The sequence below is a fragment of the Mytilus trossulus genome, chromosome 14, assembly GCF_036588685.1.
Source record: "Mytilus trossulus isolate FHL-02 chromosome 14, PNRI_Mtr1.1.1.hap1, whole genome shotgun sequence".
NCBI classification, from domain to species: Eukaryota; Metazoa; Mollusca; class Bivalvia; order Mytilida; family Mytilidae; genus Mytilus; species Mytilus trossulus.
The window spans coordinates 50131217-50157669 of NC_086386.1; the positions used below are offsets into that span (position 1 = coordinate 50131217).

Here is a 26453-nt window from a genome sequence, read left to right on the forward strand (position 1 = left end):
CCTCCTTCCACTGATTTCATTGAAACACGTTGGTGTATTAAAGACCGGGACACTTTTTCAGGACGATTTGTTGAAAGGGACCAAATAAAGTAGGATAACTCTGTGGATTAAAAACGTACTATGTACGTTCAGATCGCCATGATGCTTTCACACGGAATATCAATAGTTTTACAATTCACCTCCTCCGCAATAAATTAAAAAAAATTCAACAAGAACTTTATTGTTTTTCCCTCTTTCGTCGCTTCAATTTCGTAACTGCCTTTCGTTCATACAACACTGTTTGCTTCTGTTTCGTATTCAGTTACCATTTTTACAGTGTACGCGCAAAATTTTAAAATCAAATTTATTCAATTTGGTGCGAGGGAAAAAAATCGACGGCAAAGCAATCATTTGCGTTTGAAATTGATAAAGGAGGGCGACAAAGGTCGCGAGATTATTTCTTGAATCCGTCCATGCTGCACATGCAGTTTCCGCTTTTTCAATATAGCCAGGCAAATAAAATACGGCATCACTTTTCATCAAATGCACGTATTTTCCTCTTATGCAATTTACCCGGTATAGTTGAATTTCATATTATTTCAAATAGAAAAAATAATTTGCCAACCAAAAACTTGTTTTCATCGTAAAGCAAATTGAATAAGCTTTCAAACTTAATTTATAGTTTTTACTTGTAACAAGCGGATTTTTTGTCATGTTACTTAAATGGAGAGGCAAAACTTGAAATTTACGGATGACGAGATAATAATTTAAAACAAAACTTACTGATATGAAGTGTAGAAACCAAGTTGTGTGACTGAGAAATTAATTTGCTTCTTTATATCGTATACTCAAATTGATGAAATACAATGATATGAAACAAAAGAGTGAAAACCGGTTTGCGATCACAATTTACGCTACTCCTGAACAGTCTCAGCGTACCAAAGAAAAAGTTTAACAACAGTTTCAAGTTTTAGGATTTAATTGGGAACTTCTCTTTACATTTGATATATTAACAGGGGATAGCGCGAACGCAGTCCCCCACACTAAAAAATTGCGTACCCGAGTTGCCCACATTTGGGGCAATCGCAGGCTTCAGCCTAACCGGAGTGCAATGGAAAGGCCTCGACCTGGGGAGACCGCCTTTTTGATCACGGTGCTCCCTGTACCAGGTAAGTATGCTTGGATATCTGACATTTGTCCATTTGAGTAAATCAGGAGTAACTTTATAAAGAGGTATTCGAACATATTATAGTCAGCCGATACATCAGTTTAAAACATACAATAAAAAAAATCGACTTCGCATCGAGAGCCATTTGCCTCCTTCCACTGATTTCATTGAAACACGTTGGTGTATTAAAGACCGGGACACTTTTTCAGGACGATTTGTTGAAAGGGACCAAATAAAGTAGGATAACTCTGTGGATTAAAAACGTACTATGTACGTTCAGATCGCCATGATGCTTTCACACGGAATATCAATAGTTTACAATTCACTCCTCCGCAATAAATTAAAAAAAATTCAACAAGAACTTTATTGTTTTTCCCTCTTTCGTCGCTTCAATTTCGTAACTGCCTTTCGTTCATACAACACTGTTTTGCTTCTGTTTCGTATTCAGTTACCATTTTTACAGTGTACGCGCAAAATTTTAAAATCAAATTTATTCAATTTGGTGCGAGGGAAAAAAATCGACGGCAAAGCAATCATTTGCGTTTGAAATTGATAAAGGAGGGCGACAAAGGTCGCGAGATTATTTCTTGAATCCGTCCATGCTGCACATGCAGTTTCCGCTTTTTCAATATAGCCAGGGCAAATAAAATACGGCATCACTTTTCATCAAATGCACGTATTTTCCTCTTATGCAATTTACCCGGTATAGTTGAATTTCATATTATTTCAAATAGAAAAAATAATTTGCCAACCAAAAACTTGTTTTCATCGTAAAGCAAATTGAATAAGCTTTCAAACTTAATTTATAGTTTTTACTTGTAACAAGCGGATTTTTTGTCATGTTACTTAAATGGAGAGGCAAAAACTTGAAATTTACGGATGACGAGATAATAATTTAAAACAAAACTTACTGATATGAAGTGTAGAAACCAAGTTGTGTGACTGAGAAATTAATTTGCTTCTTTATATCGTATACTCAAATTGATGAAATACAATGATATGAAACAAAAGAGTGGAAAACCGGTTTGCGATCACAATTTACGCTACTCCTGAACAGTCCTCAGCGTACCAAAGAAAAAGTTTAACAACAGTTTCAAGTTTTAGGATTTATTGGGAACTTCTCTTTACATTTGATATATTAACAGGGGATAGCGCGAACGCAGTCCCCCACACTAAAAAATTGCGTACCCGAGTTGCCCACATTTGGGGCAATCGCAGGCTTCAGCCTAACGGAGTGCAATGGAAAGGCCTCGACCTGGGGAGACCGCCTTTTTGATCACGGTGCTCCCTGTACCAGGTAAGTATGCTTGGATATCTGACATTTGTCCATTTGAGTAAATCAGGAGTAACTTTATAAAGAGGTATTCGAACATATTATAGTCAGCCGATACATCAGTTTAAAACATACAATAAAAAAAATCGACTTCGCATCGAGAGCCATTTGCCTCCTTCCACTGATTTCATTGAAACACGTTGGTGTGTATTAAAGACCGGGACACTTTTTCAGGACGATTTGTTGAAAGGGACCAAATAAAGTAGGATAACTCTGTGGATTAAAAACGTACTATGTACGTTCAGATCGCCATGATGCTTTCACACGGAATATCAATAGTTTACAATTCACTCCTCCGCAATAAATTAAAAAAAATTCAACAAGAACTTTATTGTTTTTCCCTCTTTCGTCGCTTCAATTTCGTAACTGCCTTTCGTTCATACAACACTGTTTGCTTCTGTTTCGTATTCAGTTACCATTTTTACAGTGTACGCGCAAAATTTTAAAATCAAATTTATTCAATTTGGTGCGAGGGAAAAAAATCGACGGCAAAGCAATCATTTGCGTTTGAAATTGATAAAGGAGGGCGACAAAGGTCGCGAGATTATTTCTTGAATCCGTCCATGCTGCACATGCAGTTTCCGCTTTTTCAATATAGCCAGGCAAATAAAATACGGCATCACTTTTCATCAAATGCACGTATTTTCCTCTTATGCAATTTACCCGGTATAGTTGAATTTCATATTATTTCAAATAGAAAAAATAATTTGCCAACCAAAAACTTGTTTTCATCGTAAAGCAAATTGAATAAGCTTTCAAACTTAATTTATAGTTTTTACTTGTAACAAGCGGATTTTTTGTCATGTTACTTAAATGGAGAGGCAAAACTTGAAATTTACGGATGACGAGATAATAATTTAAAACAAAACTTACTGATATGAAGTGTAGAAACCAAGTTGTGTGACTGAGAAATTAATTTGCTTCTTTATATCGTATACTCAAATTGATGAAATACAATGATATGAAACAAAAGAGTGGAAAACCGGTTTGCGATCACAATTTACGCTACTCCTGAACAGTCTCAGCGTACCAAAGAAAAAGTTTAACAACAGTTTCAAGTTTTAGGATTTATTGGGAACTTCTCTTTACATTTGATATATTAACAGGGGATAGCGCGAACGCAGTCCCCCACACTAAAAAATTGCGTACCCGAGTTGCCCACATTTGGGGCAATCGCAGGCTTCAGCCTAACCGGAGTGCAATGGAAAGGCCTCGACCTGGGGAGACCGCCTTTTTGATCACGGTGCTCCCTGTACCAGGTAAGTATGCTTGGATATCTGACATTTGTCCATTTGAGTAAATCAGGAGTAACTTTATAAAGAGGTATTCGAACATATTATAGTCAGCCGATACATCAGTTTAAAACATACAATAAAAAAAATCGACTTCGCATCGAGAGCCATTTGCCTCCTTCCACTGATTTCATTGAAACACGTTGGTGTATTAAAGACCGGGACACTTTTTCAGGACGATTTGTTGAAAGGGACCAAATAAAGTAGGATAACTCTGTGGATTAAAAACGTACTATGTACGTTCAGATCGCCATGATGCTTTCACACGGAATATCAATAGTTTACAATTCACTCCTCCGCAATAAATTAAAAAAAATTCAACAAGAACTTTATTGTTTTTCCCTCTTTCGTCGCTTCAATTTCGTAACTGCCTTTCGTTCATACAACACTGTTTGCTTCTGTTTCGTATTCAGTTACCATTTTTACAGTGTACGCGCAAAATTTTAAAATCAAATTTATTCAATTTGGTGCGAGGGAAAAAAATCGACGGCAAAGCAATCATTTGCGTTTGAAATTGATAAAGGAGGGCGACAAAGGTCGCGAGATTATTTCTTGAATCCGTCCATGCTGCACATGCAGTTTCCGCTTTTTCAATATAGCCAGGCAAATAAAATACGGCATCACTTTTCATCAAATGCACGTATTTTCCTCTTATGCAATTTACCCGGTATAGTTGAATTTCATATTATTTCAAATAGAAAAAATAATTTGCCAACCAAAAACTTGTTTTCATCGTAAAGCAAATTGAATAAGCTTTCAAACTTAATTTATAGTTTTTACTTGTAACAAGCGGATTTTTTGTCATGTTACTTAAATGGAGAGGCAAAACTTGAAATTTACGGATGACGAGATAATAATTTAAAACAAAACTTACTGATATGAAGTGTAGAAACCAAGTTGTGTGACTGAGAAATTAATTTGCTTCTTTATATCGTATACTCAAATTGATGAAATACAATGATATGAAACAAAAGAGTGGAAAACCGGTTTGCGATCACAATTTACGCTACTCCTGAACAGTCTCAGCGTACCAAAGAAAAAGTTTAACAACAGTTTCAAGTTTTAGGATTTATTGGGAACTTCTCTTTACATTTGATATATTAACAGGGGATAGCGCGAACGCAGTCCCCCACACTAAAAAATTGCGTACCCGAGTTGCCCACATTTGGGGCAATCGCAGGCTTCAGCCTAACCGGAGTGCAATGGAAAGGCCTCGACCTGGGGAGACCGCCTTTTTGATCACGGTGCTCCCTGTACCAGGTAAGTATGCTTGGATATCTGACATTTGTCCATTTGAGTAAATCAGGAGTAACTTTATAAAGAGGTATTCGAACATATTATAGTCAGCCGATACATCAGTTTAAAACATACAATAAAAAAAATCGACTTCGCATCGAGAGCCATTTGCCTCCTTCCACTGATTTCATTGAAACACGTTGGTGTATTAAAGACCGGGACACTTTTTCAGGACGATTTGTTGAAAGGGACCAAATAAAGTAGGATAACTCTGTGGATTAAAAACGTACTATGTACGTTCAGATCGCCATGATGCTTTCACACGGAATATCAATAGTTTACAATTCACTCCTCCGCAATAAATTAAAAAAAATTCAACAAGAACTTTATTGTTTTTCCCTCTTTCGTCGCTTCAATTTCGTAACTGCCTTTCGTTCATACAACACTGTTTGCTTCTGTTTCGTATTCAGTTACCATTTTTACAGTGTACGCGCAAAATTTTAAAATCAAATTTATTCAATTTGGTGCGAGGGAAAAAAATCGACGGCAAAGCAATCATTTGCGTTTGAAATTGATAAAGGAGGGCGACAAAGGTCGCGAGATTATTTCTTGAATCCGTCCATGCTGCACATGCAGTTTCCGCTTTTTCAATATAGCCAGGCAAATAAAATACGGCATCACTTTTCATCAAATGCACGTATTTTCCTCTTATGCAATTTACCCGGTATAGTTGAATTTCATATTATTTCAAATAGAAAAAATAATTTGCCAACCAAAAACTTGTTTTCATCGTAAAGCAAATTGAATAAGCTTTCAAACTTAATTTATAGTTTTTACTTGTAACAAGCGGATTTTTTGTCATGTTACTTAAATGGAGAGGCAAAACTTGAAATTTACGGATGACGAGATAATAATTTAAAACAAAACTTACTGATATGAAGTGTAGAAACCAAGTTGTGTGACTGAGAAATTAATTTGCTTCTTTATATCGTATACTCAAATTGATGAAATACAATGATATGAAACAAAAGAGTGGAAAACCGGTTTGCGATCACAATTTACGCTACTCCTGAACAGTCTCAGCGTACCAAAGAAAAAGTTTAACAACAGTTTCAAGTTTTAGGATTTATTGGGAACTTCTCTTTACATTTGATATATTAACAGGGGATAGCGCGAACGCAGTCCCCCACACTAAAAAATTGCGTACCCGAGTTGCCCACATTTGGGGCAATCGCAGGCTTCAGCCTAACCGGAGTGCAATGGAAAGGCCTCGACCTGGGGAGACCGCCTTTTTGATCACGGTGCTCCCTGTACCAGGTAAGTATGCTTGGATATCTGACATTTGTCCATTTGAGTAAATCAGGAGTAACTTTATAAAGAGGTATTCGAACATATTATAGTCAGCCGATACATCAGTTTAAAACATACAATAAAAAAAATCGACTTCGCATCGAGAGCCATTTGCCTCCTTCCACTGATTTCATTGAAACACGTTGGTGTATTAAAGACCGGGACACTTTTTCAGGACGATTTGTTGAAAGGGACCAAATAAAGTAGGATAACTCTGTGGATTAAAAACGTACTATGTACGTTCAGATCGCCATGATGCTTTCACACGGAATATCAATAGTTTACAATTCACTCCTCCGCAATAAATTAAAAAAAATTCAACAAGAACTTTATTGTTTTTCCCTCTTTCGTCGCTTCAATTTCGTAACTGCCTTTCGTTCATACAACACTGTTTGCTTCTGTTTCGTATTCAGTTACCATTTTTACAGTGTACGCGCAAAATTTTAAAATCAAATTTATTCAATTTGGTGCGAGGGAAAAAAATCGACGGCAAAGCAATCATTTGCGTTTGAAATTGATAAAGGAGGGCGACAAAGGTCGCGAGATTATTTCTTGAATCCGTCCATGCTGCACATGCAGTTTCCGCTTTTTCAATATAGCCAGGCAAATAAAATACGGCATCACTTTTCATCAAATGCACGTATTTTCCTCTTATGCAATTTACCCGGTATAGTTGAATTTCATATTATTTCAAATAGAAAAAATAATTTGCCAACCAAAAACTTGTTTTCATCGTAAAGCAAATTGAATAAGCTTTCAAACTTAATTTATAGTTTTTACTTGTAACAAGCGGATTTTTTGTCATGTTACTTAAATGGAGAGGCAAAACTTGAAATTTACGGATGACGAGATAATAATTTAAAACAAAACTTACTGATATGAAGTGTAGAAACCAAGTTGTGTGACTGAGAAATTAATTTGCTTCTTTATATCGTATACTCAAATTGATGAAATACAATGATATGAAACAAAAGAGTGGAAAACCGGTTTGCGATCACAATTTACGCTACTCCTGAACAGTCTCAGCGTACCAAAGAAAAAGTTTAACAACAGTTTCAAGTTTTAGGATTTATTGGGAACTTCTCTTTACATTTGATATATTAACAGGGGATAGCGCGAACGCAGTCCCCCACACTAAAAAATTGCGTACCCGAGTTGCCCACATTTGGGGCAATCGCAGGCTTCAGCCTAACCGGAGTGCAATGGAAAGGCCTCGACCTGGGGAGACCGCCTTTTTGATCACGGTGCTCCCTGTACCAGGTAAGTATGCTTGGATATCTGACATTTGTCCATTTGAGTAAATCAGGAGTAACTTTATAAAGAGGTATTCGAACATATTATAGTCAGCCGATACATCAGTTTAAAACATACAATAAAAAAAATCGACTTCGCATCGAGAGCCATTTGCCTCCTTCCACTGATTTCATTGAAACACGTTGGTGTATTAAAGACCGGGACACTTTTTCAGGACGATTTGTTGAAAGGGACCAAATAAAGTAGGATAACTCTGTGGATTAAAAACGTACTATGTACGTTCAGATCGCCATGATGCTTTCACACGGAATATCAATAGTTTACAATTCACTCCTCCGCAATAAATTAAAAAAAATTCAACAAGAACTTTATTGTTTTTCCCTCTTTCGTCGCTTCAATTTCGTAACTGCCTTTCGTTCATACAACACTGTTTGCTTCTGTTTCGTATTCAGTTACCATTTTTACAGTGTACGCGCAAAATTTTAAAATCAAATTTATTCAATTTGGTGCGAGGGAAAAAAATCGACGGCAAAGCAATCATTTGCGTTTGAAATTGATAAAGGAGGGCGACAAAGGTCGCGAGATTATTTCTTGAATCCGTCCATGCTGCACATGCAGTTTCCGCTTTTTCAATATAGCCAGGCAAATAAAATACGGCATCACTTTTCATCAAATGCACGTATTTTCCTCTTATGCAATTTACCCGGTATAGTTGAATTTCATATTATTTCAAATAGAAAAAATAATTTGCCAACCAAAAACTTGTTTTCATCGTAAAGCAAATTGAATAAGCTTTCAAACTTAATTTATAGTTTTTACTTGTAACAAGCGGATTTTTTGTCATGTTACTTAAATGGAGAGGCAAAACTTGAAATTTACGGATGACGAGATAATAATTTAAAACAAAACTTACTGATATGAAGTGTAGAAACCAAGTTGTGTGACTGAGAAATTAATTTGCTTCTTTATATCGTATACTCAAATTGATGAAATACAATGATATGAAACAAAAGAGTGGAAAACCGGTTTGCGATCACAATTTACGCTACTCCTGAACAGTCTCAGCGTACCAAAGAAAAAGTTTAACAACAGTTTCAAGTTTTAGGATTTATTGGGAACTTCTCTTTACATTTGATATATTAACAGGGGATAGCGCGAACGCAGTCCCCCACACTAAAAAATTGCGTACCCGAGTTGCCCACATTTGGGGCAATCGCAGGCTTCAGCCTAACCGGAGTGCAATGGAAAGGCCTCGACCTGGGGAGACCGCCTTTTTGATCACGGTGCTCCCTGTACCAGGTAAGTATGCTTGGATATCTGACATTTGTCCATTTGAGTAAATCAGGAGTAACTTTATAAAGAGGTATTCGAACATATTATAGTCAGCCGATACATCAGTTTAAAACATACAATAAAAAAAATCGACTTCGCATCGAGAGCCATTTGCCTCCTTCCACTGATTTCATTGAAACACGTTGGTGTATTAAAGACCGGGACACTTTTTCAGGACGATTTGTTGAAAGGGACCAAATAAAGTAGGATAACTCTGTGGATTAAAAACGTACTATGTACGTTCAGATCGCCATGATGCTTTCACACGGAATATCAATAGTTTACAATTCACTCCTCCGCAATAAATTAAAAAAAATTCAACAAGAACTTTATTGTTTTTTCCCTCTTTCGTCGCTTCAATTTCGTAACTGCCTTTCGTTCATACAACACTGTTTGCTTCTGTTTCGTATTCAGTTACCATTTTTACAGTGTACGCGCAAAATTTTAAAATCAAATTTATTCAATTTGGTGCGAGGGAAAAAAATCGACGGCAAAGCAATCATTTGCGTTTGAAATTGATAAAGGAGGGCGACAAAGGTCGCGAGATTATTTCTTGAATCCGTCCATGCTGCACATGCAGTTTCCGCTTTTTCAATATAGCCAGGCAAATAAAATACGGCATCACTTTTCATCAAATGCACGTATTTTCCTCTTATGCAATTTACCCGGTATAGTTGAATTTCATATTATTTCAAATAGAAAAAATAATTTGCCAACCAAAAACTTGTTTTCATCGTAAAGCAAATTGAATAAGCTTTCAAACTTAATTTATAGTTTTTACTTGTAACAAGCGGATTTTTTGTCATGTTACTTAAATGGAGAGGCAAAACTTGAAATTTACGGATGACGAGATAATAATTTAAAACAAAACTTACTGATATGAAGTGTAGAAACCAAGTTGTGTGACTGAGAAATTAATTTGCTTCTTTATATCGTATACTCAAATTGATGAAATACAATGATATGAAACAAAAGAGTGGAAAACCGGTTTGCGATCACAATTTACGCTACTCCTGAACAGTCTCAGCGTACCAAAGAAAAAGTTTAACAACAGTTTCAAGTTTTAGGATTTATTGGGAACTTCTCTTTACATTTGATATATTAACAGGGGATAGCGCGAACGCAGTCCCCCACACTAAAAAATTGCGTACCCGAGTTGCCCACATTTGGGGCAATCGCAGGCTTCAGCCTAACCGGAGTGCAATGGAAAGGCCTCGACCTGGGGAGACCGCCTTTTTGATCACGGTGCTCCCTGTACCAGGTAAGTATGCTTGGATATCTGACATTTGTCCATTTGAGTAAATCAGGAGTAACTTTATAAAGAGGTATTCGAACATATTATAGTCAGCCGATACATCAGTTTAAAACATACAATAAAAAAAATCGACTTCGCATCGAGAGCCATTTGCCTCCTTCCACTGATTTCATTGAAACACGTTGGTGTATTAAAGACCGGGACACTTTTTCAGGACGATTTGTTGAAAGGGACCAAATAAAGTAGGATAACTCTGTGGATTAAAAACGTACTATGTACGTTCAGATCGCCATGATGCTTTCACACGGAATATCAATAGTTTACAATTCACTCCTCCGCAATAAATTAAAAAAAATTCAACAAGAACTTTATTGTTTTTCCCTCTTTCGTCGCTTCAATTTCGTAACTGCCTTTCGTTCATACAACACTGTTTGCTTCTGTTTCGTATTCAGTTACCATTTTTACAGTGTACGCGCAAAATTTTAAAATCAAATTTATTCAATTTGGTGCGAGGGAAAAAAATCGACGGCAAAGCAATCATTTGCGTTTGAAATTGATAAAGGAGGGCGACAAAGGTCGCGAGATTATTTCTTGAATCCGTCCATGCTGCACATGCAGTTTCCGCTTTTTCAATATAGCCAGGCAAATAAAATACGGCATCACTTTTCATCAAATGCACGTATTTTCCTCTTATGCAATTTACCCGGTATAGTTGAATTTCATATTATTTCAAATAGAAAAAATAATTTGCCAACCAAAAACTTGTTTTCATCGTAAAGCAAATTGAATAAGCTTTCAAACTTAATTTATAGTTTTTACTTGTAACAAGCGGATTTTTTGTCATGTTACTTAAATGGAGAGGCAAAACTTGAAATTTACGGATGACGAGATAATAATTTAAAACAAAACTTACTGATATGAAGTGTAGAAACCAAGTTGTGTGACTGAGAAATTAATTTGCTTCTTTATATCGTATACTCAAATTGATGAAATACAATGATATGAAACAAAAGAGTGGAAAACCGGTTTGCGATCACAATTTACGCTACTCCTGAACAGTCTCAGCGTACCAAAGAAAAAGTTTAACAACAGTTTCAAGTTTTAGGATTTATTGGGAACTTCTCTTTACATTTGATATATTAACAGGGGATAGCGCGAACGCAGTCCCCCACACTAAAAAATTGCGTACCCGAGTTGCCCACATTTGGGGCAATCGCAGGCTTCAGCCTAACCGGAGTGCAATGGAAAGGCCTCGACCTGGGGAGACCGCCTTTTTGATCACGGTGCTCCCTGTACCAGGTAAGTATGCTTGGATATCTGACATTTGTCCATTTGAGTAAATCAGGAGTAACTTTATAAAGAGGTATTCGAACATATTATAGTCAGCCGATACATCAGTTTAAAACATACAATAAAAAAAATCGACTTCGCATCGAGAGCCATTTGCCTCCTTCCACTGATTTCATTGAAACACGTTGGTGTATTAAAGACCGGGACACTTTTTCAGGACGATTTGTTGAAAGGGACCAAATAAAGTAGGATAACTCTGTGGATTAAAAACGTACTATGTACGTTCAGATCGCCATGATGCTTTCACACGGAATATCAATAGTTTACAATTCACTCCTCCGCAATAAATTAAAAAAAATTCAACAAGAACTTTATTGTTTTTCCCTCTTTCGTCGCTTCAATTTCGTAACTGCCTTTCGTTCATACAACACTGTTTGCTTCTGTTTCGTATTCAGTTACCATTTTTACAGTGTACGCGCAAAATTTTAAAATCAAATTTATTCAATTTGGTGCGAGGGAAAAAAATCGACGGCAAAGCAATCATTTGCGTTTGAAATTGATAAAGGAGGGCGACAAAGGTCGCGAGATTATTTCTTGAATCCGTCCATGCTGCACATGCAGTTTCCGCTTTTTCAATATAGCCAGGCAAATAAAATACGGCATCACTTTTCATCAAATGCACGTATTTTCCTCTTATGCAATTTACCCGGTATAGTTGAATTTCATATTATTTCAAATAGAAAAAATAATTTGCCAACCAAAAACTTGTTTTCATCGTAAAGCAAATTGAATAAGCTTTCAAACTTAATTTATAGTTTTTACTTGTAACAAGCGGATTTTTTGTCATGTTACTTAAATGGAGAGGCAAAACTTGAAATTTACGGATGACGAGATAATAATTTAAAACAAAACTTACTGATATGAAGTGTAGAAACCAAGTTGTGTGACTGAGAAATTAATTTGCTTCTTTATATCGTATACTCAAATTGATGAAATACAATGATATGAAACAAAAGAGTGGAAAACCGGTTTGCGATCACAATTTACGCTACTCCTGAACAGTCTCAGCGTACCAAAGAAAAAGTTTAACAACAGTTTCAAGTTTTAGGATTTATTGGGAACTTCTCTTTACATTTGATATATTAACAGGGGATAGCGCGAACGCAGTCCCCCACACTAAAAAATTGCGTACCCGAGTTGCCCACATTTGGGGCAATCGCAGGCTTCAGCCTAACCGGAGTGCAATGGAAAGGCCTCGACCTGGGGAGACCGCCTTTTTGATCACGGTGCTCCCTGTACCAGGTAAGTATGCTTGGATATCTGACATTTGTCCATTTGAGTAAATCAGGAGTAACTTTATAAAGAGGTATTCGAACATATTATAGTCAGCCGATACATCAGTTTAAAACATACAATAAAAAAAATCGACTTCGCATCGAGAGCCATTTGCCTCCTTCCACTGATTTCATTGAAACACGTTGGTGTATTAAAGACCGGGACACTTTTTCAGGACGATTTGTTGAAAGGGACCAAATAAAGTAGGATAACTCTGTGGATTAAAAACGTACTATGTACGTTCAGATCGCCATGATGCTTTCACACGGAATATCAATAGTTTACAATTCACTCCTCCGCAATAAATTAAAAAAAATTCAACAAGAACTTTATTGTTTTTCCCTCTTTCGTCGCTTCAATTTCGTAACTGCCTTTCGTTCATACAACACTGTTTGCTTCTGTTTCGTATTCAGTTACCATTTTTACAGTGTACGCGCAAAATTTTAAAATCAAATTTATTCAATTTGGTGCGAGGGAAAAAAATCGACGGCAAAGCAATCATTTGCGTTTGAAATTGATAAAGGAGGGCGACAAAGGTCGCGAGATTATTTCTTGAATCCGTCCATGCTGCACATGCAGTTTCCGCTTTTTCAATATAGCCAGGCAAATAAAATACGGCATCACTTTTCATCAAATGCACGTATTTTCCTCTTATGCAATTTACCCGGTATAGTTGAATTTCATATTATTTCAAATAGAAAAAATAATTTGCCAACCAAAAACTTGTTTTCATCGTAAAGCAAATTGAATAAGCTTTCAAACTTAATTTATAGTTTTTACTTGTAACAAGCGGATTTTTTGTCATGTTACTTAAATGGAGAGGCAAAACTTGAAATTTACGGATGACGAGATAATAATTTAAAACAAAACTTACTGATATGAAGTGTAGAAACCAAGTTGTGTGACTGAGAAATTAATTTGCTTCTTTATATCGTATACTCAAATTGATGAAATACAATGATATGAAACAAAAGAGTGGAAAACCGGTTTGCGATCACAATTTACGCTACTCCTGAACAGTCTCAGCGTACCAAAGAAAAAGTTTAACAACAGTTTCAAGTTTTAGGATTTATTGGGAACTTCTCTTTACATTTGATATATTAACAGGGGATAGCGCGAACGCAGTCCCCCACACTAAAAAATTGCGTACCCGAGTTGCCCACATTTGGGGCAATCGCAGGCTTCAGCCTAACCGGAGTGCAATGGAAAGGCCTCGACCTGGGGAGACCGCCTTTTTGATCACGGTGCTCCCTGTACCAGGTATGTATGCTTGGATATCTGACATTTGTCCATTTGAGTAAATCAGGAGTAACTTTATAAAGAGGTATTCGAACATATTATAGTCAGCCGATACATCAGTTTAAAACATACAATAAAAAAAATCGACTTCGCATCGAGAGCCATTTGCCTCCTTCCACTGATTTCATTGAAACACGTTGGTGTATTAAAGACCGGGACACTTTTTCAGGACGATTTGTTGAAAGGGACCAAATAAAGTAGGATAACTCTGTGGATTAAAAACGTACTATGTACGTTCAGATCGCCATGATGCTTTCACACGGAATATCAATAGTTTACAATTCACTCCTCCGCAATAAATTAAAAAAAATTCAACAAGAACTTTATTGTTTTTCCCTCTTTCGTCGCTTCAATTTCGTAACTGCCTTTCGTTCATACAACACTGTTTGCTTCTGTTTCGTATTCAGTTACCATTTTTACAGTGTACGCGCAAAATTTTAAAATCAAATTTATTCAATTTGGTGCGAGGGAAAAAAATCGACGGCAAAGCAATCATTTGCGTTTGAAATTGATAAAGGAGGGCGACAAAGGTCGCGAGATTATTTCTTGAATCCGTCCATGCTGCACATGCAGTTTCCGCTTTTTCAATATAGCCAGGCAAATAAAATACGGCATCACTTTTCATCAAATGCACGTATTTTCCTCTTATGCAATTTACCCGGTATAGTTGAATTTCATATTATTTCAAATAGAAAAAAATAATTTGCCAACCAAAAACTTGTTTTCATCGTAAAGCAAATTGAATAAGCTTTCAAACTTAATTTATAGTTTTTACTTGTAACAAGCGGATTTTTTGTCATGTTACTTAAATGGAGAGGCAAAACTTGAAATTTACGGATGACGAGATAATAATTTAAAACAAAACTTACTGATATGAAGTGTAGAAACCAAGTTGTGTGACTGAGAAATTAATTTGCTTCTTTATATCGTATACTCAAATTGATGAAATACAATGATATGAAACAAAAGAGTGGAAAACCGGTTTGCGATCACAATTTACGCTACTCCTGAACAGTCTCAGCGTACCAAAGAAAAAGTTTAACAACAGTTTCAAGTTTTAGGATTTATTGGGAACTTCTCTTTACATTTGATATATTAACAGGGGATAGCGCGAACGCAGTCCCCCACACTAAAAAATTGCGTACCCGAGTTGCCCACATTTGGGGCAATCGCAGGCTTCAGCCTAACCGGAGTGCAATGGAAAGGCCTCGACCTGGGGAGACCGCCTTTTTGATCACGGTGCTCCCTGTACCAGGTAAGTATGCTTGGATATCTGACATTTGTCCATTTGAGTAAATCAGGAGTAACTTTATAAAGAGGTATTCGAACATATTATAGTCAGCCGATACATCAGTTTAAAACATACAATAAAAAAAATCGACTTCGCATCGAGAGCCATTTGCCTCCTTCCACTGATTTCATTGAAACACGTTGGTGTATTAAAGACCGGGACACTTTTTCAGGACGATTTGTTGAAAGGGACCAAATAAAGTAGGATAACTCTGTGGATTAAAAACGTACTATGTACGTTCAGATCGCCATGATGCTTTCACACGGAATATCAATAGTTTACAATTCACTCCTCCGCAATAAATTAAAAAAAATTCAACAAGAACTTTATTGTTTTTCCCTCTTTCGTCGCTTCAATTTCGTAACTGCCTTTCGTTCATACAACACTGTTTGCTTCTGTTTCGTATTCAGTTACCATTTTTACAGTGTACGCGCAAAATTTTAAAATCAAATTTATTCAATTTGGTGCGAGGGAAAAAAATCGACGGCAAAGCAATCATTTGCGTTTGAAATTGATAAAGGAGGGCGACAAAGGTCGCGAGATTATTTCTTGAATCCGTCCATGCTGCACATGCAGTTTCCGCTTTTTCAATATAGCCAGGCAAATAAAATACGGCATCACTTTTCATCAAATGCACGTATTTTCCTCTTATGCAATTTACCCGGTATAGTTGAATTTCATATTATTTCAAATAGAAAAAATAATTTGCCAACCAAAAACTTGTTTTCATCGTAAAGCAAATTGAATAAGCTTTCAAACTTAATTTATAGTTTTTACTTGTAACAAGCGGATTTTTTGTCATGTTACTTAAATGGAGAGGCAAAACTTGAAATTTACGGATGACGAGATAATAATTTAAAACAAAACTTACTGATATGAAGTGTAGAAACCAAGTTGTGTGACTGAGAAATTAATTTGCTTCTTTATATCGTATACTCAAATTGATGAAATACAATGATATGAAACAAAAGAGTGGAAAACCGGTTTGCGATCACAATTTACGCTACTCCTGAACAGTCTCAGCGTACCAAAGAAAAAGTTTAACAACAGTTTCAAGTTTTAGGATTTATTGGGAACTTCTCTTTACATTTGATATATTAACAGGGGATAGCGCGAACGCAGTCCCCCACACTAAAAAATTGCGTACCCGAGTTGCCCACATTTGGGGCAATCGCAGGCTTCAGCCTAACCGGAGTGCAATGGAAAGGCCTCGACCTGGGGAGACCGCCTTTTTGATCACGGTGCTCCCTGTACCAGGTAAGTATGCTTGGATATCTGACATTTGTCCATTTGAGTAAATCAGGAGTAACTTTATAAAGAGGTATTCGAACATATTATAGTCAGCCGATACATCAGTTTAAAACATACAATAAAAAAAATCGACTTCGCATCGAGAGCCATTTGCCTCCTTCCACTGATTTCATTGAAACACGTTGGTGTATTAAAGACCGGGACACTTTTTCAGGACGATTTGTTGAAAGGGACCAAATAAAGTAGGATAACTCTGTGGATTAAAAACGTACTATGTACGTTCAGATCGCCATGATGCTTTCACACGGAATATCAATAGTTTACAATTCACTCCTCCGCAATAAATTAAAAAAAATTCAACAAGAACTTTATTGTTTTTCCCTCTTTCGTCGCTTCAATTTCGTAACTGCCTTTCGTTCATACAACACTGTTTGCTTCTGTTTCGTATTCAGTTACCATTTTTACAGTGTACGCGCAAAATTTTAAAATCAAATTTATTCAATTTGGTGCGAGGGAAAAAAATCGACGGCAAAGCAATCATTTGCGTTTGAAATTGATAAAGGAGGGCGACAAAGGTCGCGAGATTATTTCTTGAATCCGTCCATGCTGCACATGCAGTTTCCGCTTTTTCAATATAGCCAGGCAAATAAAATACGGCATCACTTTTCATCAAATGCACGTATTTTCCTCTTATGCAATTTACCCGGTATAGTTGAATTTCATATTATTTCAAATAGAAAAAATAATTTGCCAACCAAAAACTTGTTTTCATCGTAAAGCAAATTGAATAAGCTTTCAAACTTAATTTATAGTTTTTACTTGTAACAAGCGGATTTTTTGTCATGTTACTTAAATGGAGAGGCAAAACTTGAAATTTACGGATGACGAGATAATAATTTAAAACAAAACTTACTGATATGAAGTGTAGAAACCAAGTTGTGTGACTGAGAAATTAATTTGCTTCTTTATATCGTATACTCAAATTGATGAAATACAATGATATGAAACAAAAGAGTGGAAAACCGGTTTGCGATCACAATTTACGCTACTCCTGAACAGTCTCAGCGTACCAAAGAAAAAGTTTAACAACAGTTTCAAGTTTTAGGATTTATTGGGAACTTCTCTTTACATTTGATATATTAACAGGGGATAGCGCGAACGCAGTCCCCCACACTAAAAAATTGCGTACCCGAGTTGCCCACATTTGGGGCAATCGCAGGCTTCAGCCTAACCGGAGTGCAATGGAAAGGCCTCGACCTGGGGAGACCGCCTTTTTGATCACGGTGCTCCCTGTACCAGGTAAGTATGCTTGGATATCTGACATTTGTCCATTTGAGTAAATCAGGAGTAACTTTATAAAGAGGTATTCGAACATATTATAGTCAGCCGATACATCAGTTTAAAACATACAATAAAAAAAATCGACTTCGCATCGAGAGCCATTTGCCTCCTTCCACTGATTTCATTGAAACACGTTGGTGTATTAAAGACCGGGACACTTTTTCAGGACGATTTGTTGAAAGGGACCAAATAAAGTAGGATAACTCTGTGGATTAAAAACGTACTATGTACGTTCAGATCGCCATGATGCTTTCACACGGAATATCAATAGTTTACAATTCACTCCTCCGCAATAAATTAAAAAAAATTCAACAAGAACTTTATTGTTTTTCCCTCTTTCGTCGCTTCAATTTCGTAACTGCCTTTCGTTCATACAACACTGTTTGCTTCTGTTTCGTATTCAGTTACCATTTTTACAGTGTACGCGCAAAATTTTAAAATCAAATTTATTCAATTTGGTGCGAGGGAAAAAAATCGACGGCAAAGCAATCATTTGCGTTTGAAATTGATAAAGGAGGGCGACAAAGGTCGCGAGATTATTTCTTGAATCCGTCCATGCTGCACATGCAGTTTCCGCTTTTTCAATATAGCCAGGCAAATAAAATACGGCATCACTTTTCATCAAATGCACGTATTTTCCTCTTATGCAATTTACCCGGTATAGTTGAATTTCATATTATTTCAAATAGAAAAAATAATTTGCCAACCAAAAACTTGTTTTCATCGTAAAGCAAATTGAATAAGCTTTCAAACTTAATTTATAGTTTTTACTTGTAACAAGCGGATTTTTTGTCATGTTACTTAAATGGAGAGGCAAAACTTGAAATTTACGGATGACGAGATAATAATTTAAAACAAAACTTACTGATATGAAGTGTAGAAACCAAGTTGTGTGACTGAGAAATTAATTTGCTTCTTTATATCGTATACTCAAATTGATGAAATACAATGATATGAAACAAAAGAGTGGAAAACCGGTTTGCGATCACAATTTACGCTACTCCTGAACAGTCTCAGCGTACCAAAGAAAAAGTTTAACAACAGTTTCAAGTTTTAGGATTTATTGGGAACTTCTCTTTACATTTGATATATTAACAGGGGATAGCGCGAACGCAGTCCCCCACACTAAAAAATTGCGTACCCGAGTTGCCCACATTTGGGGCAATCGCAGGCTTCAGCCTAACCGGAGTGCAATGGAAAGGCCTCGACCTGGGGAGACCGCCTTTTTGATCACGGTGCTCCCTGTACCAGGTAAGTATGCTTGGATATCTGACATTTGTCCATTTGAGTAAATCAGGAGTAACTTTATAAAGAGGTATTCGAACATATTATAGTCAGCCGATACATCAGTTTAAAACATACAATAAAAAAAATCGACTTCGCATCGAGAGCCATTTGCCTCCTTCCACTGATTTCATTGAAACACGTTGGTGTATTAAAGACCGGGACACTTTTTCAGGACGATTTGTTGAAAGGGACCAAATAAAGTAGGATAACTCTGTGGATTAAAAACGTACTATGTACGTTCAGATCGCCATGATGCTTTCACACGGAATATCAATAGTTTACAATTCACTCCTCCGCAATAAATTAAAAAAAATTCAACAAGAACTTTATTGTTTTTCCCTCTTTCGTCGCTTCAATTTCGTAACTGCCTTTCGTTCATACAACACTGTTTGCTTCTGTTTCGTATTCAGTTACCATTTTTACAGTGTACGCGCAAAATTTTAAAATCAAATTTATTCAATTTGGTGCGAGGGAAAAAAATCGACGGCAAAGCAATCATTTGCGTTTGAAATTGATAAAGGAGGGCGACAAAGGTCGCGAGATTATTTCTTGAATCCGTCCATGCTGCACATGCAGTTTCCGCTTTTTCAATATAGCCAGGCAAATAAAATACGGCATCACTTTTCATCAAATGCACGTATTTTCCTCTTATGCAATTTACCCGGTATAGTTGAATTTCATATTATTTCAAATAGAAAAAATAATTTGCCAACCAAAAACTTGTTTTCATCGTAAAGCAAATTGAATAAGCTTTCAAACTTAATTTATAGTTTTTACTTGTAACAAGCGGATTTTTTGTCATGTTACTTAAATGGAGAGGCAAAACTTGAAATTTACGGATGACGAGATAATAATTTAAAACAAAACTTACTGATATGAAGTGTAGAAACCAAGTTGTGTGACTGAGAAATTAATTTGCTTCTTTATATCGTATACTCAAATTGATGAAATACAATGATATGAAACAAAAGAGTGGAAAACCGGTTTGCGATCACAATTTACGCTACTCCTGAACAGTCTCAGCGTACCAAAGAAAAAGTTTAACAACAGTTTCAAGTTTTAGGATTTATTGGGAACTTCTCTTTACATTTGATATATTAACAGGGGATAGCGCGAACGCAGTCCCCCACACTAAAAAATTGCGTACCCGAGTTGCCCACATTTGGGGCAATCGCAGGCTTCAGCCTAACCGGAGTGCAATGGAAAGGCCTCGACCTGGGGAGACCGCCTTTTTGATCACGGTGCTCCCTGTACCAGGTAAGTATGCTTGGATATCTGACATTTGTCCATTTGAGTAAATCAGGAGTAACTTTATAAAGAGGTATTCGAACATATTATAGTCAGCCGATACATCAGTTTAAAACATACAATAAAAAAAATCGACTTCGCATCGAGAGCCATTTGCCTCCTTCCACTGATTTCATTGAAACACGTTGGTGTATTAAAGACCGGGACACTTTTTCAGGACGATTTGTTGAAAGGGACCAAATAAAGTAGGATAACTCTGTGGATTAAAAACGTACTATGTACGTTCAGATCGCCATGATGCTTTCACACGGAATATCAATAGTTTACAATTCACTCCTCCGCAATAAATTAAAAAAAATTCAACAAGAACTTTATTGTTTTTCCCTCTTTCGTCGCTTCAATTTCGTAACTGCCTTTCGTTCATACAACACTGTTTGCTTCTGTTTCGTATTCAGTTACCATTTTTACAGTGTACGCGCAAAATTTTAAAATCAAATTTATTCAATTTGGTGCGAGGGAAAAAAATCGACGGCAAAGCAATCATTTGCGTTTGAAATTGATAAAGGAGGGCGACAAAGGTCGCGAGATTATTTCTTGAATCCGTCCATGCTGCACATGCAGTTTCCGCTTTTTCAATATAGCCAGGCAAATAAAATACGGCATCACTTTTCATCAAATGCACGTATTTTCCTCTTATGCAATTTACCCGGTATAGTTGAATTTCATATTATTTCAAATAGAAAAAATAATTTGCCAACCAAAAACTTGTTTTCATCGTAAAGCAAATTGAATAAGCTTTCAAACTTAATTTATAGTTTTTACTTGTAACAAGCGGATTTTTTGTCATGTTACTTAAATGGAGAGGCAAAACTTGAAATTTACGGATGACGAGATAATAATTTAAAACAAAACTTACTGATATGAAGTGTAGAAACCAAGTTGTGTGACTGAGAAATTAATTTGCTTCTTTATATCGTATACTCAAATTGATGAAATACAATGATATGAAACAAAAGAGTGGAAAACCGGTTTGCGATCACAATTTACGCTACTCCTGAACAGTCTCAGCGTACCAAAGAAAAAGTTTAACAACAGTTTCAAGTTTTAGGATTTATTGGGAACTTCTCTTTACATTTGATATATTAACAGGGGATAGCGCGAACGCAGTCCCCCACACTAAAAAATTGCGTACCCGAGTTGCCCACATTTGGGGCAATCGCAGGCTTCAGCCTAACCGGAGTGCAATGGAAAGGCCTCGACCTGGGGAGACCGCCTTTTTGATCACGGTGCTCCCTGTACCAGGTAAGTATGCTTGGATATCTGACATTTGTCCATTTGAGTAAATCAGGAGTAACTTTATAAAGAGGTATTCGAACATATTATAGTCAGCCGATACATCAGTTTAAAACATACAATAAAAAAAATCGACTTCGCATCGAGAGCCATTTGCCTCCTTCCACTGATTTCATTGAAACACGTTGGTGTATTAAAGACCGGGACACTTTTTCAGGACGATTTGTTGAAAGGGACCAAATAAAGTAGGATAACTCTGTGGATTAAAAACGTACTATGTACGTTCAGATCGCCATGATGCTTTCACACGGAATATCAATAGTTTACAATTCACTCCTCCGCAATAAATTAAAAAAAATTCAACAAGAACTTTATTGTTTTTCCCTCTTTCGTCGCTTCAATTTCGTAACTGCCTTTCGTTCATACAACACTGTTTGCTTCTGTTTCGTATTCAGTTACCATTTTTACAGTGTACGCGCAAAATTTTAAAATCAAATTTATTCAATTTGGTGCGAGGGAAAAAAATCGACGGCAAAGCAATCATTTGCGTTTGAAATTGATAAAGGAGGGCGACAAAGGTCGCGAGATTATTTCTTGAATCCGTCCATGCTGCACATGCAGTTTCCGCTTTTTCAATATAGCCAGGCAAATAAAATACGGCATCACTTTTCATCAAATGCACGTATTTTCCTCTTATGCAATTTACCCGGTATAGTTGAATTTCATATTATTTCAAATAGAAAAAATAATTTGCCAACCAAAAACTTGTTTTCATCGTAAAGCAAATTGAATAAGCTTTCAAACTTAATTTATAGTTTTTACTTGTAACAAGCGGATTTTTTGTCATGTTACTTAAATGGAGAGGCAAAACTTGAAATTTACGGATGACGAGATAATAATTTAAAACAAAACTTACTGATATGAAGTGTAGAAACCAAGTTGTGTGACTGAGAAATTAATTTGCTTCTTTATATCGTATACTCAAATTGATGAAATACAATGATATGAAACAAAAGAGTGGAAAACCGGTTTGCGATCACAATTTACGCTACTCCTGAACAGTCTCAGCGTACCAAAGAAAAAGTTTAACAACAGTTTCAAGTTTTAGGATTTATTGGGAACTTCTCTTTACATTTGATATATTAACAGGGGATAGCGCGAACGCAGTCCCCCACACTAAAAAATTGCGTACCCGAGTTGCCCACATTTGGGGCAATCGCAGGCTTCAGCCTAACCGGAGTGCAATGGAAAGGCCTCGACCTGGGGAGACCGCCTTTTTGATCACGGTGCTCCCTGTACCAGGTAAGTATGCTTGGATATCTGACATTTGTCCATTTGAGTAAATCAGGAGTAACTTTATAAAGAGGTATTCGAACATATTATAGTCAGCCGATACATCAGTTTAAAACATACAATAAAAAAAATCGACTTCGCATCGAGAGCCATTTGCCTCCTTCCACTGATTTCATTGAAACACGTTGGTGTATTAAAGACCGGGACACTTTTTCAGGACGATTTGTTGAAAGGGACCAAATAAAGTAGGATAACTCTGTGGATTAAAAACGTACTATGTACGTTCAGATCGCCATGATGCTTTCACACGGAATATCAATAGTTTACAATTCACTCCTCCGCAATAAATTAAAAAAAATTCAACAAGAACTTTATTGTTTTTCCCTCTTTCGTCGCTTCAATTTCGTAACTGCCTTTCGTTCATACAACACTGTTTGCTTCTGTTTCGTATTCAGTTACCATTTTTACAGTGTACGCGCAAAATTTTAAAATCAAATTTATTCAATTTGGTGCGAGGGAAAAAAATCGACGGCAAAGCAATCATTTGCGTTTGAAATTGATAAAGGAGGGCGACAAAGGTCGCGAGATTATTTCTTGAATCCGTCCATGCTGCACATGCAGTTTCCGCTTTTTCAATATAGCCAGGCAAATAAAATACGGCATCACTTTTCATCAAATGCACGTATTTTCCTCTTATGCAATTTACCCGGTATAGTTGAATTTCATATTATTTCAAATAGAAAAAATAATTTGCCAACCAAAAACTTGTTTTCATCGTAAAGCAAATTGAATAAGCTTTCAAACTTAATTTATAGTTTTTACTTGTAACAAGCGGATTTTTTGTCATGTTACTTAAATGGAGAGGCAAAACTTGAAATTTACGGATGACGAGATAATAATTTAAAACAAAACTTACTGATATGAAGTGTAGAAACCAAGTTGTGTGACTGAGAAATTAATTTGCTTCTTTATATCGTATACTCAAATTGATGAAATACAATGATATGAAACAAAAGAGTGGAAAACCGGTTTGCGATCACAATTTACGCTACTCCTGAACAGTCTCAGCGTACCAAAGAAAAAGTTTAACAACAGTTTCAAGTTTTAGGATTTATTGGGAACTTCTCTTTACATTTGATATATTAACAGGGGATAGCGCGAACGCAGTCCCCCACACTAAAAAATTGCGTACCCGAGTTGCCCACATTTGGGGCAATCGCAGGCTTCAGCCTAACCGGAGTGCAATGGAAAGGCCTCGACCTGGGGAGACCGCCTTTTTGATCACGGTGCTCCCTGTACCAGGTAAGTATGCTTGGATATCTGACATTTGTCCATTTGAGTAAATCAGGAGTAACTTTATAAAGAGGTATTCGAACATATTATAGTCAGCCGATACATCAGTTTAAAACATACAATAAAAAAAATCGACTTCGCATCGAGAGCCATTTGCCTCCTTCCACTGATTTCATTGAAACACGTTGGTGTATTAAAGACCGGGACACTTTTTCAGGACGATTTGTTGAAAGGGACCAAATAAAGTAGGATAACTCTGTGGATTAAAAACGTACTATGTACGTTCAGATCGCCATGATGCTTTCACACGGAATATCAATAGTTTACAATTCACTCCTCCGCAATAAATTAAAAAAAATTCAACAAGAACTTTATTGTTTTTCCCTCTTCGTCGCTTCAATTTCGTAACTGCCTTTCGTTCATACAACACTGTTTGCTTCTGTTTCGTATTCAGTTACCATTTTTACAGTGTACGCGCAAAATTTTAAAATCAAATTTATTCAATTTGGTGCGAGGGAAAAAAATCGACGGCAAAGCAATCATTTGCGTTTGAAATTGATAAAGGAGGGCGACAAAGGTCGCGAGATTATTTCTTGAATCCGTCCATGCTGCACATGCAGTTTCCGCTTTTTCAATATAGCCAGGCAAATAAAATACGGCATCACTTTTCATCAAATGCACGTATTTTCCTCTTATGCAATTTACCCGGTATAGTTGAATTTCATATTATTTCAAATAGAAAAAATAATTTGCCAACCAAAAACTTGTTTTCATCGTAAAGCAAATTGAATAAGCTTTCAAACTTAATTTATAGTTTTTACTTGTAACAAGCGGATTTTTTGTCATGTTACTTAAATGGAGAGGCAAAACTTGAAATTTACGGATGACGAGATAATAATTTAAAACAAAACTTACTGATATGAAGTGTAGAAACCAAGTTGTGTGACTGAGAAATTAATTTGCTTCTTTATATCGTATACTCAAATTGATGAAATACAATGATATGAAACAAAAGAGTGGAAAACCGGTTTGCGATCACAATTTACGCTACTCCTGAACAGTCTCAGCGTACCAAAGAAAAAGTTTAACAACAGTTTCAAGTTTTAGGATTTATTGGGAACTTCTCTTTACATTTGATATATTAACAGGGGATAGCGCGAACGCAGTCCCCACACTAAAAAATTGCGTACCCGAGTTGCCCACATTTGGGGCAATCGCAGGCTTCAGCCTAACCGGAGTGCAATGGAAAGGCCTCGACCTGGGGAGACCGCCTTTTTGATCACGGTGCTCCCTGTACCAGGTAAGTATGCTTGGATATCTGACATTTGTCCATTTGAGTAAATCAGGAGTAACTTTATAAAGAGGTATTCGAACATATTATAGTCAGCCGATACATCAGTTTAAAACATACAATAAAAAAAATCGACTTCGCATCGAGAGCCATTTGCCTCCTTCCACTGATTTCATTGAAACACGTTGGTGTATTAAAGACCGGGACACTTTTTCAGGACGATTTGTTGAAAGGGACCAAATAAAGTAGGATAACTCTGTGGATTAAAAACGTACTATGTACGTTCAGATCGCCATGATGCTTTCACACGGAATATCAATAGTTTACAATTCACTCCTCCGCAATAAATTAAAAAAAATTCAACAAGAACTTTATTGTTTTTCCCTCTTTCGTCGCTTCAATTTCGTAACTGCCTTTCGTTCATACAACACTGTTTGCTTCTGTTCGTATTCAGTTACCATTTTTACAGTGTACGCGCAAAATTTTAAAATCAATTTATTCAATTTGGTGCGAGGGAAAAAAATCGACGGCAAAGCAATCATTTGCGTTTGAAATTGATAAAGGAGGGCGACAAAGGTCGCGAGATTATTTCTTGAATCCGTCCATGCTGCACATGCAGTTTCCGCTTTTTCAATATAGCCAGGCAAATAAAATACGCATCACTTTTCATCAAATGCACGTATTTTCCTCTTATGCAATTTACCCGGTATAGTTGAATTTCATATTATTTCAAATAGAAAAA

The 26453-nt window shown here is 36.5% G+C and overlaps 20 non-coding genes across 20 annotated transcripts; all 20 read right to left on the minus strand.

The window, feature by feature from the left end:
- Positions 1–992: 992 nt before the first annotated feature.
- LOC134698167 (U1 spliceosomal RNA) lies at positions 993–1156 on the minus strand. Its single transcript, XR_010103137.1, has one exon. It is a non-coding gene; the product is annotated as a U1 spliceosomal RNA (small nuclear RNA).
- A 1133-nt stretch (positions 1157–2289) lies between these two features.
- On the minus strand, positions 2290–2452 carry LOC134698459 (U1 spliceosomal RNA). The gene has a single exon (XR_010103416.1). It is a non-coding gene; the product is annotated as a U1 spliceosomal RNA (small nuclear RNA).
- A 1131-nt stretch (positions 2453–3583) lies between these two features.
- On the minus strand, positions 3584–3747 carry LOC134698168 (U1 spliceosomal RNA). Its single transcript, XR_010103138.1, has one exon. It is a non-coding gene; the product is annotated as a U1 spliceosomal RNA (small nuclear RNA).
- Positions 3748–4876: 1129 nt separating this feature from the next.
- LOC134698169 (U1 spliceosomal RNA) lies at positions 4877–5040 on the minus strand. The gene has a single exon (XR_010103139.1). It is a non-coding gene; the product is annotated as a U1 spliceosomal RNA (small nuclear RNA).
- A 1129-nt stretch (positions 5041–6169) lies between these two features.
- On the minus strand, positions 6170–6333 carry LOC134698170 (U1 spliceosomal RNA). The gene has a single exon (XR_010103140.1). It is a non-coding gene; the product is annotated as a U1 spliceosomal RNA (small nuclear RNA).
- A 1129-nt stretch (positions 6334–7462) lies between these two features.
- LOC134698171 (U1 spliceosomal RNA) lies at positions 7463–7626 on the minus strand. Its single transcript, XR_010103141.1, has one exon. It is a non-coding gene; the product is annotated as a U1 spliceosomal RNA (small nuclear RNA).
- A 1129-nt stretch (positions 7627–8755) lies between these two features.
- Positions 8756–8919, minus strand: LOC134698172 (U1 spliceosomal RNA). The gene has a single exon (XR_010103142.1). It is a non-coding gene; the product is annotated as a U1 spliceosomal RNA (small nuclear RNA).
- A 1130-nt stretch (positions 8920–10049) lies between these two features.
- LOC134698174 (U1 spliceosomal RNA) lies at positions 10050–10213 on the minus strand. The gene has a single exon (XR_010103144.1). It is a non-coding gene; the product is annotated as a U1 spliceosomal RNA (small nuclear RNA).
- Positions 10214–11342: 1129 nt separating this feature from the next.
- LOC134698175 (U1 spliceosomal RNA) lies at positions 11343–11506 on the minus strand. The gene has a single exon (XR_010103145.1). It is a non-coding gene; the product is annotated as a U1 spliceosomal RNA (small nuclear RNA).
- A 1129-nt stretch (positions 11507–12635) lies between these two features.
- On the minus strand, positions 12636–12799 carry LOC134698176 (U1 spliceosomal RNA). Its single transcript, XR_010103146.1, has one exon. It is a non-coding gene; the product is annotated as a U1 spliceosomal RNA (small nuclear RNA).
- Positions 12800–13928: 1129 nt separating this feature from the next.
- On the minus strand, positions 13929–14092 carry LOC134698441 (U1 spliceosomal RNA). The gene has a single exon (XR_010103398.1). It is a non-coding gene; the product is annotated as a U1 spliceosomal RNA (small nuclear RNA).
- Positions 14093–15222: 1130 nt separating this feature from the next.
- On the minus strand, positions 15223–15386 carry LOC134698177 (U1 spliceosomal RNA). Its single transcript, XR_010103147.1, has one exon. It is a non-coding gene; the product is annotated as a U1 spliceosomal RNA (small nuclear RNA).
- A 1129-nt stretch (positions 15387–16515) lies between these two features.
- Positions 16516–16679, minus strand: LOC134698178 (U1 spliceosomal RNA). Its single transcript, XR_010103148.1, has one exon. It is a non-coding gene; the product is annotated as a U1 spliceosomal RNA (small nuclear RNA).
- A 1129-nt stretch (positions 16680–17808) lies between these two features.
- On the minus strand, positions 17809–17972 carry LOC134698179 (U1 spliceosomal RNA). Its single transcript, XR_010103149.1, has one exon. It is a non-coding gene; the product is annotated as a U1 spliceosomal RNA (small nuclear RNA).
- A 1129-nt stretch (positions 17973–19101) lies between these two features.
- LOC134698180 (U1 spliceosomal RNA) lies at positions 19102–19265 on the minus strand. The gene has a single exon (XR_010103150.1). It is a non-coding gene; the product is annotated as a U1 spliceosomal RNA (small nuclear RNA).
- Positions 19266–20394: 1129 nt separating this feature from the next.
- Positions 20395–20558, minus strand: LOC134698181 (U1 spliceosomal RNA). Its single transcript, XR_010103151.1, has one exon. It is a non-coding gene; the product is annotated as a U1 spliceosomal RNA (small nuclear RNA).
- A 1129-nt stretch (positions 20559–21687) lies between these two features.
- On the minus strand, positions 21688–21851 carry LOC134698182 (U1 spliceosomal RNA). Its single transcript, XR_010103152.1, has one exon. It is a non-coding gene; the product is annotated as a U1 spliceosomal RNA (small nuclear RNA).
- A 1129-nt stretch (positions 21852–22980) lies between these two features.
- On the minus strand, positions 22981–23144 carry LOC134698183 (U1 spliceosomal RNA). Its single transcript, XR_010103153.1, has one exon. It is a non-coding gene; the product is annotated as a U1 spliceosomal RNA (small nuclear RNA).
- A 1129-nt stretch (positions 23145–24273) lies between these two features.
- On the minus strand, positions 24274–24437 carry LOC134698185 (U1 spliceosomal RNA). Its single transcript, XR_010103155.1, has one exon. It is a non-coding gene; the product is annotated as a U1 spliceosomal RNA (small nuclear RNA).
- Positions 24438–25565: 1128 nt separating this feature from the next.
- On the minus strand, positions 25566–25728 carry LOC134698454 (U1 spliceosomal RNA). Its single transcript, XR_010103411.1, has one exon. It is a non-coding gene; the product is annotated as a U1 spliceosomal RNA (small nuclear RNA).
- Between the last annotated feature and the right edge of the window lie 725 nt (positions 25729–26453).